The sequence below is a fragment of the Bos indicus x Bos taurus genome, chromosome 18 (genome assembly GCF_003369695.1).
Source record: "Bos indicus x Bos taurus breed Angus x Brahman F1 hybrid chromosome 18, Bos_hybrid_MaternalHap_v2.0, whole genome shotgun sequence".
Lineage (NCBI taxonomy): Eukaryota > Metazoa > Chordata > Mammalia > Artiodactyla > Bovidae > Bos > Bos indicus x Bos taurus.
The window spans coordinates 50,976,808-50,990,404 of NC_040093.1; the positions used below are offsets into that span (position 1 = coordinate 50,976,808).

Genomic DNA, 13,597 nt, shown 5'->3' on the forward strand with positions numbered 1-13,597 from the left:
CAAATCCACGAAGGAGAACAAGACAAAGGGTCATTAAAAACTAAAGAGCAAAGTAGCATAGGACCCAGCAATCCCAGTCCTGGGCACACATCCAGAGAAAACCATAATTTTAAAGACAGGTGCACCCAATGTTTGTGGCAGCACTGTGTACAATAGCCAATACATGGATGAAGCCTAAGTGGGTAAGGACAGATGGATGGGTAAACTAGATGGGGTACACGCACAGAGCAGTTATCGCTCAGCCATAAAAGGGTGACATCACGCCACGTCCAGCAACAGGAAAGAAGTAGAGACAATCACACTAAGTGAAGTAAGTAAGACAAAGGAAGACAAGTATCATACTTACCTGGCAGGGGAGATACCATGATCACGAAGGTGGTTTTCCCAGGGCGAGGCTTATCCATTGCACTCTGGATGTGCTGACCCCTGTGATTTCCCCAAATGTGGGAAACTCGACTGCATAATTTGTGGTAGTGGGGGACTGCGCCCCTGATCAACGTAAAAAAAAAAAAAAAGGAAGACAAGTATCATATGATATTTCTTGGAGGTGGATTCTAAAAATGGATACAAATGAACTTCTTTACCAAAAAGAAATGGCCTTACAACATAGCAAAGCACCTTATGGTTACCAAAAGGGAAAGGTGGTGGGCAAAGGAAATGAGAAGGTGGAGATGAACATACACACACGACTCTGTGAAATGATCAACAAGAACCCACTATAGGACGAGGACCCCCAATCAACACTGCATAATAAACTACATGGGAAGAGAACCCAAAAAAGAACATGTACTATGCATCACTAGAACATTTATGCATCACTATGCATGTACACCAGAAACAAATAAACCCTACAACATTGTAAGTCACCTCTGCTGCTGCTGCTGCTAAGTCGCTTCGTCGTCTCCGACTCTGTGCGACCCCATAGACGGCAGCCCACCAGGCTCTCCCGTCTCTGGGATTCTTCAGGCAAGAACACTGGAGTGGGTTGCCATTTCCTTCTCCAATGCATGAAACTGAAAAGTGAAAGTGAAGTCGCTCAGTCGCGTCCAAACCCTCAGCGACCCCATGGACTGCAGCCCACCAGGCTCCTCCATCCATGGGATTCTCCAGGCAAAGGTACTGGAGTGGGTTGCCATTGCCTTCTCCAAACTCACCTCTACACCATTACAAAATACAAATTACAAAAGAGAATGCTCTCTACAAAAAGAGAATGCTGAGTATACTCCCTTCAGGCCTTAGTGACATGGGCTGCTGCCACATCCCTGAAGTCTGGGCAGGCCGGGGTCCCTTGGACTGTCTTGGGGCTGAGGGAGCTGGGGAGGATGTGCCAGCCAAGAAGCCCTGCCCCATGGACCTGGTGACCCTGTTCCCCTATACACCAGCCCACAACCTCCAGATCCTGGCGGGTCCTCCTGCAGTGAAACTACACCTACTGCACCCAAAGGATGTGGAGCCTCTGGGCTGGAAGAGCTCTGAAAAGCCCCCTGGGTTCCATGTTTCCAGGTGATGGGGTTCCCACCTCCAGCTTCCCTCCTGAGGGTCACCCCACCTATGATGAAATCACCCTCCACAGAACGGTGTTGCAGGACTTGGGATGTGTCCAGGGGATAGGGTAAGGAAGGAAGAAGGAATGGGAGACAAGCCTTGGATCTTCTGGCACATTCCACTCTAATTGACAATCCAGGAACAGGACTTTCCCTAAGGCTCTGGTTCCCCCAGTAACCAGGGTAGGGGCATGGAGACATGCCGCCGCCTTGCGGCCATTTCCCATAACAACAATTTAAAATCCTTAGCTCAGTTCAGTCACTCAGTCCTGTCTTCATGACCCCATGGACTGCAGCATGCCAGGCTTCCCTGTCCATCACCAACTCCCAGAGTTTACTCAAACTCATGTCCATTGAGTCGGTGATGCCATCCAACCATCTCATCCTCTATCGTCCCCTTCTCCTCCTGCCTTCAATCTTTTCAAGCATCAGGGTCTTTTCAAAAAAGTCAGTTCTTCACATCAGGTGGCCAAAGTATTGGAGTTTCAGCTTCAGCATCAGTCCTTCCAATGAATATTCAGGACTGATTTCCTTTAGGATGGACTGGTTGGATCTCCTTTCAGTCCAAGGGACTCTCAACAGTCTTCTCCAACAGCACAGTTCAAAAGTATCAATTCTTTAGCGCTCAGCTTTCTTCACAGTCCAACTCTCACATCCATACATGACTACTGGGAAAACCATAGCTTTGACTAGACAGATCTTTGTTGGCAAAGTAATGTCTCTGCTTTTAAATGCATTGTCTAGGTTGGTCATAACTTTTCTTCCAAGGAGCAAGCGTCTTTTAATTTCATGGCTGCAGTCACCATCTGCAGTGATTTTGGAGCCCAGAAGTCTGACGCTGTTTCCACTGTTTCCCCATCTATTTGCCATGAAGTGATGAGACCAGATGCCATGATCTTCGTTTTCTGAATGTTGAGCTTTAAGCCAACTTTTTCACTCTCCTCTTTCACTTTCATCAAGAGGCTCTTTAGTTCTTCTTCACTTTCTGCCATAAGGGTGGTGTCATCTGCATATCTCAGGTTATTGATATTTCTCCCGGAAATCTTGATTCAAGCTTGTTCTTCCTCCAGCCTAGCATTTCTCATGATGTACTCTGCATATAAGTTAAATAAGCAGGGTGACAGTATGCAGCCTTGACATAATCCTTTTCCTATTTGGAACCAGTCTCTTGTTGCATGTCCAGTTCTAACTGTTGCTTCCTGACCTGCATACAAATTTCTCAAGAGGCAGTTAAGGTGCTCTGGTGTTCCCATCTGTTGAAGAATTTTCCACAGTTTATTGTGATCCACACAAGCATTACTTTGCTAGAGTGTGAGCATTCTTTGGCATTTCCTTTCTTTGAGACTGGAATGAAAACTGACCTTTTCCAGTCCTGTGGCCACTGCTGAGTTTTCCAAATTTGCTGGCGTATTGAGTTCAGCACCTTCACAGCATCATCTTTCAGGATTTGAAATAGCTCAACTGGAATTCCATCACCTCCACTAGCTCTATTCATAGTGATGCTTCCTAAGCTTCCACTTGACTTCTCATTCCAGGAGGTCTGGCTCTAGGTGAGTGATCACACCATCGTGATTACCTGGGTCGTGAAGATCTTTTTTGTACAGTTCTTCTGTGTATTCTTGCCACCTCTTAATACTGTCTGCTTCTGTTAGGTCCATCCCATTTCTGTCCTTTATTGTGCCCATCTTTGCATGAAATGTTCCCTTGGTATCTCTAATTTTCTTAAAGAGATCTCTGGTCTTCTCCATTCTATTTTTTCCCTCTATTTCTTTGCATTGATCACTGAGGAAGGCTTTCTTATCTCTCCTTGCTAGTCTTTGGAACTCTGCATTCAAATGGGTATAACTTTCCTTTTCTCCTTTGCCTTTCGCTTCTCTTCTATTCACAGCTATTTGTAAGGCCTCCTCAGACAACCATTTTGCCTTTGCTCATTGGCACTTAATATTCACTAGGCCTGGGGGCTGTAAGTAAAAAAACTGCTGCCCTCAAGAAATGGCCTAGGGGATGTCAACAGAAAAATATTAAAAACAGAGCAGGCATTCAAGAAGCCAATTTGAATAAGTTTAAGTCACACTGTTTTAAAAAAAAGTCACATGTAAAAATGTCAACATCGCTCAATATGAGAGAAATGCAAATCAAAACTTCAAGTCAGGATGGCCATAGATGGAAACTCTACAAGCAATAAATGCTGGAGAGGGTGTAGAGTGAAGGGAACCCTCCTACACTGACGCTGGGAATGGAAATTGGGAGCAGCCACTATAGAGGACATCGGGCAGGTTCCTTAGCAATGAAAATGAGAATGAAATTAGAATGCTCCCTAACACCATACACAAAAATAAACTCCAAACAGATTAAAGATCTAAATAAAAGGACAGATACTATGAAACTCTTGAGGAAAAGAGTACACGCTTTGACATAAAATGCTGCAAGTTCTTTTTTGATCCACCTTGTAGAATCATGAAAATAAAACAAAAAGTAAACAAATGGGACCTAATAAACATTAAAAGCATCTGCACAGCAAAGGAAACTGTCAGTGAAAGAAAAAGACAACCCTCAGAAGAGAAAAAAAAATCTTGCAAAGATACTTACAGGGAATTTCTCTTCCACACATACAAACCACTAGTACAGCTCAAAATCAAAAAAAAATTTTAAAAAATCAGCCAAAGAATAAATGCACATTTCTCCAAAGAAGTCACAGAGGTGGCTATAAAGCACATGAAATGATGCTCAGCATCACTAGTTCTTAGAGAAAGGCAAATCAAATGTACAATGAGGTATCACATCACATTGATGAGAATGGCCACACTGAAGACCCTATAACAATAAAGTCTGCAGAGGGTGTGGAGAACAGGGAACCCTCCTACACTGTTGGTGGGAATGTCAGTCAGTACACCCACTAGGGAGAAGATTATGGAGGTTCTTAAAAAGCTACACACAGAAGTACCCAGTGAGCCAGCAATCCCATACCTAGGCACAGATCCAGAGAAAGCCAAAATTCAAACAGACACCTTCACCCAACGATCATGGCAGCACTAGGTACAATAACGAAGACATGGAAGCAACTTAAGTGTACAAGGACGGATGAATGAAGACAGAAAATGGGGTACATGTACACAATGCAGTATTACTCAGACGTAAAGAAGGATGAAATAATGCCATTTCCATTTACCAGGAAGAAACTAGAGATAATCATACTAAGTGAAGTAAGTGAAAGAGAAAGACAAGTATAGGATATTACTTCCTGTGGAATCTAAACATGGATACAAACAAACTTCTTTACAAAAGAGAAACAGCCCCACAGACTTAGAAGAGAAACTCATGGTAACCAAAACAGAAAGGCAGAGGCACAGGGAGTAATTAGCTGGTTCAGATCAATCTATACACCTTAAAACAGATGCTAAAGGGTTCATAATAGTCACAATTCTGAGAGGGCTGTAAATGACACCCGCCGTCAAGAAGTGTCCTGGGTAAATGATCAGAAAAAATATTCCAAACAGGCCAACTTTAAAGAAGCCAGATCGAAGAGGTACATTGTTCTCACAAGGTGTAAAACAATAATAAAAGCACATGGAAAGATGCTCCATATCAGTAATTGTTAGATCAATGCCAAACAAAACTATGAGGGCTCACCTCACACTGGTCACAAGAGCCATCGTCGAAAAGAGCGACAAAGAATAATTACTTCAGAGAATGTACAGAAAATAAAATCCTCCCACAGTCTTGGTGGGATGTAAATGTAAGGCTACGATGGAAAACAGTATGGAGTTTCCTTGAAACACTAAACATCGAGGTATCATATGATCCTGCAACCCCATTCCTCAGCTTAGGTCCAGAGAAAATCACCATTCAAAATGACACGTGCACCCTGATTTTCAGGACAGCACTATTACAATAACCAAGACACAGAATCCACCAAAATGTCCATGGACAGAAAAATGAAGACTCCATGGTACATCGATACACTGGAATGCTACTCAGCCATGAAACAGAACGAGATAATGATATTGGCAGCAGCCTGGATAGACCAAGAAAGTATCATACGATAAATACTTTTCAGAGAGAAAAGACAAATAACCTAAGATATCCCCTACAGGTGGAATCTGTAAGTTCAGACCAAAGAACTAATTAACAAAATAGAAACAGACTCACAGACTGAGAAAATCAAAGTATAACTATCAAAGGAAAGGTAGAAAGGACAGATAAATTAAGAGTTTGGGATGAAAATATACACGCTAATATACATCAAGTTGATAACAAAAAAGGACCTACTGAATAGAACTGAGGACTCTACTGAACAAACTGTAATAGCCTATATGAGGGGGAAAAACAGAAAAAGAATAGATACACATCTATGTAGAACTGAATCAAGTTCATGTACACCTAAAACAAAACACTGGAAATCAACTCTACCCCCAATATAAAATAACAGTAAATTACACATTAAATTACATGAACTCAGTCTAGAGGAAACCAGACAGTGGTGACCCTATGAATTAGATATATGATATTAATGTGACACATTAATATCAAAGAAAACCAAAGGTTTTCTTTCACTCAGCAGAATGCAGAGCGGCAACTCACTCAGAGGTGGCTGACCTCATGTGACTGTGACAATATGAAGAGATGTTAAAGGACCACAGGTTAAGCTGGGCAACACCCTCAATTCAGATGTTGGAAATCTCAGAGCAGTGTAGACACACCGAGGTAAAGAGCAGACATGCGGTCCTCTCGGTACAGGATCCAGACCCTGTGGATGGGGTGGGACCCACACAATCCACAGACCCTGCACGCAGGCTCACACGTCCACAGTCTCCAGGGTGAACCCCCCCCAGACCCTGAACCTGAGCTCACACGTCCACAGTCTCCAGGGTGAACCACCCTCAGACCCTGAACCTGAGCTCACATGTCCACAGTCTCCAGGCTGACCCCTCCCAGACCCTGTACCTGGGGTCACATGACCACAGTCTCCACAGTCTTCACAAAACAGAAACAGACTCACAGACTGAGAAAATCAATGGCTGACCAGGCTGACCCCTCCCAGACCCTGCACCTGGGGTGGCAAGACCCTTGGTTAGGACAGCAGGTCTCTGCTGGCTGGGCCCCTACAGTGGAACGAGTGAGTTCCTATAAGCTCCTGGCTTGGAAGATAGAAGTGTTGGGGGGGGGGGGTCTCCTTCCCCCACACTTGTCCCAGAGAAGTCCTCCTCTTTTCCCTTTGGTTCTATGTGATATTAACTTTTTTTTACAGCTGTCACGATAATGCTGAACACACTACCTTGGTGCTGGCTGAGGTGCTGTGAAAACACACCAGACGCTGCGCTGGAAGACGAGGGGCAGGTCTGGTCGCTGCTGAGCATGGGCGGTCTACTGGAAGGAGATCACAGCAGCAACCTCACCTGCTACTCACTGGCTTTTTGCCTGATTCGTGTGCCCTGCAATCAACTGCGCAGGTACACCTGCTCCCTTCTCGCCATGCTCATGCTAGTGAGTTGGAATAATTACCTGAGCTCACCTGAGGAGTCTCCAGGAGCCCCAGGGATGGGGAACCTCACTCACAGGGATAAAGAGGGAATAGGCACAGGCCTGTATAAAATGATACTGTAATGCATTTCCTAAACACAAGTCAAGTGAAGCTCACATGTATTCTTCCCTTTTTCTTAGCTTTGAGTGTATGGTCTCCCTCTGCATATGATTCTGACCCATGCAGATGGGGTGAGACTCACACAGTCCCCAGACTCCTCAACCTGGGGTCACACGTTCACTTAGTCAGGACACCATGGCTGTGGTCGGCGGGCCCCCAATGTGTAACCAAGCCAGGTCCATATGGTCAAAGCTATGGTTTGTCCAGTAGTCACGTATGGATGTGGGAGTTGGACCATAAAGAAGGCTGAGCACCGAAGAACTGATGCTTTCAAACTGTAGTGCTGGAGAAGACTGTTGAGAGTCCCTTGGACTGCAAGGAGATCAAACCCATCAATCCTAAAGGAAATCAACTGTGAATATTCGTTGGACAGACTGACACTGAAGCTGAAGCTCCAATACTTTGGCCACCTGATGGGGAAAACTGTCTCATTTGAAAAGACCCTGATGCTGGGAAAGATTGAAGGCAGGAGAAGGAGACAACAGAGGATGAGATGGCTGGATGGCATCACTGACTCAATGGACATGAGTTTGAGCAAACACCAGGAGATAGTGGGGGACAGGGAAGCCTGGTATGCTGCAGCCCATGGGGTTGCAAATAGTTGGACACGACTTAGAGACTGAACAACAACCAGGTAGCCTACCTGAGGTGTCTTGGTGAGCCCCAGGGGAGGTGAACTCGTCAGAAGGAAAGACTAAGAGCCCTACCTCAGCACTGACCCCTGGGAGGGCCATGGAGCCCCATGATTACCCAGAGAAACCCACCTCAGCTCCAGACCCCAGACATCTGAGCACTGACATTCAGACACAGGCACGGAGTTTTCCAGGACAGAGGCCAGGCCGGGTCTCCACCCAGGTCTCCATGTCCTACTGCACAGAGAACCCAGTCAGGTGTAAATGTTCTCAGTGTAGAAGCACATGATCTCATCTAAACATAAGCAGTGTAGTCAGGACTTGCAGAGGTCTGAATCTACTCTGTAGACAGAACTTGGTCAGGTTCAAAGAAACTTAGGGCTGTGCCAGGAGGCACAGGTCACACATTTGGGGTCGTTCATGGTTGGACAGGGGGCTCACCCACATGTGAGAATAAGGATGTACCTTTCTTGAAGAAGAAATCATCACTGGGCTCCACACGTCACCCACATCAGGAAATGGAACAAAAGATTTGTCGCTAAACATTCCAACAGGCAAAATAAAACCGTCACCAGGTTCTGTGGCCACGTGGTGGTCAGGGCCCAGGGGAGAGCCAGGAACCTCCTGGAGCGCGGCAGGACAGATCAAGTGGCCCGGCTGCAGCGTCCCAGGCTTCCAGCAGGAGGCGCTGCCCTGGCCTCCCAAAAAGGACAGTCCTGCAGGGTCCGGCGAGTAGAGTGGGTCCGTCCATACTGATGGTCAGGGATGGAGCGCGCTCAAGTCCTGCTTCCCTGCAGGGTGGAGGGGTAGGGAGCCTGACACCTCCTAGGCTCACAGTCAAGTGACTTCGTGCCAGGGTTGACGCCCACAGGGCACCGCGCTGCATCCAAGTGGAGAATGCGGGCAGAGGTGGGGCATAGACACCATCAGAGCAAAGAACCCACAGGGAGCTCCCACTTGCGCCTGCCTGCCCAGCTCGGGCCCCAAGCCCCCAGCCCATGATCCATTACCACAAAAACAAACACGCCCATGCTGCACACATAATGCGCTGTGCACCTACACCATGCACACAAACAGCATATGTCTGCAAACAGGCGCGCACACACGCATAGCACACACACGGGAAGTAAAATGAATACCCTAAGGCGTTCATTCCTAAACACAAGTGAAGCTCACATGCATTCTTCCCTTCTTCTGAGCTTTGATGGGTTTCAAAATAAAAAAGTTTATAAAGTAGCTAGTGGTGAGTGACTTTTGGATCATCATGGGACTTTCTGAAGTTATTCCACAAATATTACAAGACGTGAGAGATGAATGTAGATATTCCCTGGGTCCCTCAACAGAAGAACGGACAAGCAGACCATGGTCCATCCACACAATAAATGTTGTCCAGCCTGAAAGGAAGACAGTTCTGACACAGTCTACAGCGCGGATGAACCCTAGGGCATTATGCTCAGTGACATAAACCAGAAACGAAAGAACAAATGATGTTTGAGTCCACTCATACAAGCCCCTAGAGCAGTCGGCTCCGTATTCACAGAAAGCAGAATGGTGGGTGCCAGAGGCTGAGGGAGGTAAAAGGGGACTGAGTGTCTTGTGGGGTCTGTCTCAGTTTTGCAAGAAAGAAGTAGCGACTGAACAGCAACAACACACACACACACACAAGCATGCACTGGAGCAGCATTTACAATAGCTGAGATATGGAAGTAACCAAAATGTACATGGACAGATGAATGAATAAAGAAGTCATATATGCATAGAATGGAATATGATTCAGCCATGAAAAAAATGCCATTTGCAGGGATAATCTAGGACAATCATAGTAAGTGAAGTACTTCAGAAGGAGAAACTGATACCAATGAGCTATTTTATAAAAGCGAAATACACGCACAGTCTCAGGAAACAAGCATGGTTACTGAAGGGGAGTTCTGGGTGGAAGGGATAAATTAGGAGGCTGGGATTAATATAGTCACAAATACATGTAGAATATAGAATCAACACGGACCTACTTTGAGAAAGGTGCTGTACTACACACTCTATAACAATATGTATGTGATAAAAGCAAAGATGAATCAATGTGTATGGGGATAACTGATGAAGAATCTCTCCACCTACAAACACAACGTTGTAAGTCAGCTATCCTCCAAAAGAAGTAAACATTAAGTTTAACAAACAAACAAAAAAGGATTAATGAGACACAGGCTTCTGGCACCTGTCAGAAGAAACCACAGACTAGGAGTAACCCTAAGGTTCTGGTTACTGTAGTAACAGGAGTAAGGCGTGAAGAAATTCTGTCTCCTTGTGGCCATTTCCTGCAACAGAAACTTTAAAGCTATTGCTTATGCTACAGTGAAATAAAAATAAAAGTTTTTTCTCTTTGGCCTTTTGATTCCTTCTTTACATTAGCGGTTCCTGATCTAGCAGTCTACATTGATAACTAAGTTTCCTTCTTTGCAGAAGATTAACCTATTGAGTGTTTTGAAACAATGCAAAAAGGAACAAGAATATGGGAACCTTATACCTTTGTGGAAATAAATGTTTTTTGGAGGAAATAGAAAGAGGGCTTTAATCCCCAAGCTGGAAGAAGAGAGAACACAGTAGGCTTATGCTCAAGAACTGTGTCTCCCCCAATAGGGAGTCAAGGGGATCACACAGTTAGGGCTCACAGTCAGAGGCTGGAGATAAAGAGCAAACACGTAAGGATCCTGTATGCTTTCTTTTTGCATTGTTTCAAAACAGTCAACAGGCTGTGTCAGCGAGCCCAATAACTTGGGTCTGGCAGGCAGTCCCAGGAGTTGGACCCATTGCCTTTTGTGGATTGCACTGTGCCTTTCTCTCCGTAATGCAGAAAGAGGGACAAACACATGACAAGGGAAGGTTTGCAGAAAGAGTAACGTAAAGTTAAGCATCACTTAACTTAAGGATGTGACTAGCATGAAATTAAAAGATAATAGATGCAAAGTATGGCTCATGCAGAGTTAGAGGGCGATAGGTGGGGGATATCCCTGGAGAAGGGTATGGCAACCCACTCCAGTATTCTTACCTGGAGAATTTCATGGACAGAGGAGCCTGGTGAGCTACAGTCCATGGGATCACAAAGAATCAGACACAACTAAGCAACTAACATACACACACACACAGGTGCAGGATATAGCTTACATAACAGATTAGTCTTCTGTAAAGAAGGAAACTTAGTTATCAATGCAGACTGTAGATCAGGAACAGTTAAAGTAGAGAAGGACTCAAAAGGCAAAAGAGAAAAAGAGAACTATTTCTTATTTCACTGCCACACTTATGAACACTTCATATTCACAAGGATTGCTGGGCTCTAAATGATAACGGCACTTTAAAATTTTCCATGGGTAACTAATTGAACCTAGCATATTCAAAAGCAGAGACGTTACTTTGCCAACAAAGGCCCGTCTAGTCAAGGCCATGGTTTTTCCAGTGGTCATGTATGGATGTGAAAGTTGAACTGTGAAGAAAGCTGAACGCCGAAGAATTGATGCTTTTGAACTGTGGTGTTGGAGAAGATTCCTGAGAGTCCCTTGGACTGCAAGGAGATCCAACCAGTCCATTCTAAAGAGATCAGTCCTGGGTGTCCTTTGGAAGGACTGATGCTAAAGCTGAAACTCCAGTACTTTGGCCACCTCATGTGAAGAGTTGACTCATTGGAAAAGACTCTGATGCTAGGAGGGATTGGGGCAGGAGGAGAAGGGGACAACAGAGGATGAGATGGCTGGATGGCATCACCGACTCAATGGACGTGAGTTTGGGTGAACTCTGAGAGTTGGTGATGGACAGGGAGGCCTGGCGTGCTGTGATTCATGGGGTTGCAAAGAGTCCAACACGACTGAGTGACTGAACTGAACTGAACTGAACTGAACTAATTGAAATAAATAAAAACTGGGCAGACTGTGAAGAAGAAAGTGTCCACAGTCAATTCCACACACACTAGTTAAAATCAAAATCCATGAAAATGAGATGCACATCAGGAATTGTTAGAGACATGCAAATCAAAACCACAGCGAGGGAACACTCTGCACCTGTTTGAAAGGCCATCCTCAGTCTACAAAGGTAAATGGTGGAGAAGATATGGAGGAAAGAGAATACCTATGGTGCTGATGAGATGTAAAAGCTAAGAATCACTGTGGAGAGGAGTAGGGAACGGTCTCTTTTTTTTTTAATTTTTAGTAAGACAAACTGCCGGGAGCCACCACGGGAGATCCCACCCACGACAAAGGTCATGCGGAGAGAACCTGACAGGCAAAGGCGGATCAGGCCTCGAGGGATTCCCTGGATCTGCTCAAGCATCTACCCCAAAACCAGAATCTGTCTGTCTTACTATTTTGTGCCTTTCACCAACTCTTCTGACATTAACAGGGGGCTATCCCCGACCACCTTTCTCTGGAAAAAGTCAACTTAGGGCTTTAGTTAATAAGTTTCCTGGGCACGATAGGAGTGTTTCAATTCAAACCCCTCTGATGGCTTTCTAGCTTGCCTGACAGGTTTATCCAGACTCTTGCAGCTACACATGTGATTGTTCACAGCCTCCCAATCGTGAGAGACACGGGAAGCCTAAAACATTCTAAAAATATAGAGCCTTTCAAAGAGTTAAAAACTATTAGAGTACTGCTGGTGTAAGATTTCATTGTTGAGCCAATGCTTGCTGCCAAGTGCCCATATCCCTTATCCACTGTGCACCTGGGAGTGCATTAGTTAGCATAGTTGGAATGTAAAAAAACAAGTAGTAGCCTTGGAATTAACCACATCAGACCTTTGAGCTAATTGGTTCTTTCTTTGTTGTGACCCACTGCACCTTTGCTCCGTGAGAATGTAACTCTGTTTAGCACTTTCTGAGGCTGACATAGATTAGAAATATAAAGAAAAAACACTTCAAGGGAAAATAAGTTTTCTGGCTGATCAGCCTTTATCAAAAAAGGGTCATAAAATGTCCACAGGCCTCCAAGGCCAGAAGATAATGTACACAACATTGTTTGTGGGAAAGGTATGCAGAAAAAATCCTGGTTTTGCTAAAGACAAAACAGATGTAATGTGTGGGCTGACTCTGCATGACTTTGCATCTTTCATTTCCCTCTATGTACAAGTCAAGGTATAAAAGTTCCTTTTGAAAATAAAGTTATGGGCCTCACTCACCAAAGCTTGGTCTCCCCATGTCATTCTTTTTTCCTTTTCTCTCTCTGTTCTTCTTTCAGGATGACTCCTTGGGGCACAGGGGCTCTCTGAATTCACGTTTTTGCCTGGGCTTCTAAGACCTGATCGGGAAGGTGCCCTGCGTCTTCACCAGGGAGGGGGTGTCCTGCGTCCTCACGCCACCGAGAGGGCGCCTGCGGCCTCCGTGAACAGAGCAAGTTCCGTGCCAGGAGCTTTATTGGCTTTCTGTGTAAACCAAGGAAGATCAAGCCTCTTTCTCTCCCTTTTTTTTACTTTCCTTATCACCGATGCCGTCATCCTGAGGGTACCCCTGGATCCTGCTGGGGCTGGACCCTGGCAACAAACATATTGATTCCAGCCTAGGTCACAGGAGGACTTAAAATATGTCCTGCTCAGCGTTCCCTTATCATCAGCACCAACAAAGGAAGAAGGTGTCTGAACAGCAGCTCCACCAGAAGCCGGCAGACAGCCTTGGTGAGGGACACATCAGTCAAGTCTCATACTCATCAGGCGGTTAACGAGGCTCCCCCCTCATAGAAAAGGGTCCCTTAACTCCAAATTCATTTTCCACAGAGAAGAGAAAAGAATCAGACATAAACTATAAA

General features: G+C 45.1%; 1 pseudogene; it reads left to right on the plus strand.

Annotated features, from left to right (window-relative positions):
- The first annotated feature begins 338 nt into the window (after positions 1-338).
- Positions 339-492, plus strand: LOC113876877 (annotated as a pseudogene).
- The last annotated feature ends 13,105 nt before the right edge of the window (positions 493-13,597 follow it).